This window comes from Dipodomys spectabilis, unplaced genomic scaffold, assembly GCF_019054845.1.
Source record: "Dipodomys spectabilis isolate Male_0828 unplaced genomic scaffold, ASM1905484v1 ptg000121l, whole genome shotgun sequence".
Classification (NCBI taxonomy): Eukaryota; Metazoa; Chordata; class Mammalia; order Rodentia; family Heteromyidae; genus Dipodomys; species Dipodomys spectabilis.
In genome coordinates this window covers 4,588,940-4,591,483 of record NW_024870798.1, presented here as the reverse complement: position 1 = coordinate 4,591,483, position 2,544 = coordinate 4,588,940, and positions in this window count along the sequence as shown.

Sequence of the window (2,544 nt, the reverse complement as noted above, 5' to 3'; positions counted from 1 at the left end):
TTCTTTATCTCTTCTCACTAATTTTAATTTGAAATCTATTTTATCTGATATTAGGATTGCAACACCTGCCTCTTTTCGGGGGCTGTTTGCTTGGTAGATTTTGTTCCAGCCTTTCACTTTCAAAATGGATTTGTTTTTATGGTCCAGGTGTGAGTCCTGAAGGGAGCAGCTGGAAGGATCTTTCTTTTTAATCCAACTAGACTGTCTATGTTGCTTAATTGGAGAGTTAAATCTGTTAATGTTGGGAGACTGGACTGAGAGATATTTGGGAGTTCTGGCCATTTAATCCACCTTCTTGAGGGCTGGGCCAAATGGGTTCTTCCTATGGTTCTTGGATTCTCAGTTTGGGTGTTGTTTCTTGGCCTTTATTGTGGTCCTGTTGGTTTTCTCTGTGTAGGACATCTTTAAGTATCTTTTGTAAGGCTGGTTTGGTAGAGATATATTGTTTCACTTTTTCTTTTGTATGGAAGGTTTTTATTTGACCTTCAGTTATGAAGGAGAGTATAGCTGGGTACAGTATGCTTGGTTGATAGTTGTTTGTCTTTAGGGCATAGCCTACATCAATCCAGGCTCTTCTTGCTTTAATTGTCTCAGTTGAGAAATCTGAGGTGATTCTAATTGGTTTCCCTTATAGGTGAATGATCTTTTCTCCTTGACAACTTTGAGGATCTTTTCCTTGGTCTGAATTGATCCTGTGGGGATTATAAGGTGGTGATACGATGTCCTGTTCTGGTCTGGTCTATTTGGGGTTCTAAAAGCTTCTTGTATTTGAATAGATCTATCATTTTGCATGTTTGGGAAGTTTTCTGCTAGGATCCCATGAAACAATTTTCCTAGACCATTAACTTCTGTTTCTAGGTGCTCCTCTACACCTGTTATCTTCAGATTAGGCCTTCTGATGGTGTCTTCCAAATGTTGAATAGGTCTATCATATTTCTTGGGTTTGTCTTGGATAGTTGTATGTTCTTTCTCTATAATATCTAAGCTGTCTCCAATCTCCGAATTTTGATCTTCTGCATGGTTTAACCTACTGTCAAGAATTTCTATTTTCTTTTTTTAGTTCTTTTGTTTTTAATTGCTTGAATTTGATGGCTTCAAATTCTTTGTTGGAGTTTTGTTTTAGATCTTGTATGAGTTTCTTTACTTCCTTAATTTGGTGTTCAGTGTTTATTCTCAAATCACTTAGTTGATTGGTTATGGTTTCCTTGGACTCTAATTCCTTCTGCTGGGTTCCATACAGTATTCCCTTTCTGGTCTCCCTGACTTCTTTCAGCTGGCTTTTAATGGATTCCATGAATATCTCTATTTAGTATGAAAGTAATACCAGCTTTGTGCTAGAACACTATTTTAAGGCAAGCATCAACCAAAGTCCTGTAGTTGTACAGCCAAAAGTCTGCAGATACAATATATTTCAACAGATACAATCTATTGAATGTCAAACAACTATGTATTAATGGGCTAAGAACAGCAAAGTAGAATTTGGCAAACCAGAAACTACTAGGTTTAGGGAGAAATGTGGGGAAAAATAGGATCCGAGAGATGTGTAAAGGTAAAAAGAGAGTAAAATTAACTAAGTCCTAAACTTAAAGAGGGAAATGGATTGGACAAAAGGATAGGAGAAAGAGAAGAGTAAAAAAGAGACAAGAAAAAATGGAAAAACAAAAATTTAAATTTAAAAAGTGAAACACAAAAATTATGCAAGCTTATTAAAGTAATATTGAGAGAAAAACGTGGATAGGATGAGAGGAGAGGAGGAGTAGAAAGGAGATATGAAAAACTAAAAATAAAAATACTTAAAATATTATATACATATAAAGAGATAATACTGTTATTACAGAATTTAAGCCTAAGAGGTTTTGAATTAAGTAATAAATTTCTGGATTATGTGTGTACACAACGAGGGATAAGGTCTAATAATCGATGACAGGTATATCTGAAGATGAGCAGAACAGCAATTTAGTCACTCAAAAAAAGAATGAAAGAGAAGAAAAAATAAAAAGAATGAGAAAGAAAGAAAAAGGACCAAAAGTTCAGTAGAAATAAAATAAAAATTTAAAAGAACATACACATGCATATTCACCTAAAATAAAAATTATAAGAGGAAAAAAAGATTAATAGAATACAATTTTTTTAATTAATAATAAAAATAGGTATAAAAATAGGTATAAAATAGGGTTCTTTGATTTTTTCCGGGGGGGGGGGGGGTGAATGGCAAGATCCTGTATCTGCCTTTTGTCCATAACCAATCCCTTGGTGGAGTCTCTGTTCTGCTTGCGGTGTTTGGTTTTCCTGTGGCTTGATTGGTTTCTTAAATCAGTTTGTTTGGGCAAGCAGAAAAATGCTCTACCCAGAATTTTGTAATCCTCTTCCCAAGCTAGTTCAGTGGGAGGGAGATCTGTTTTGAGTGTCACAAAGAGGAAGATGGCTGTTTCCTCTAGTTTGGAGATGCTGTGATGAGGCTAGGTTCTGGGTAGAGTTGAGACCTTTCAGCAAACAGTATCTTTTCCTTGAGGGGCTAGCTTCTGAGACATTCACAGAGCCCAG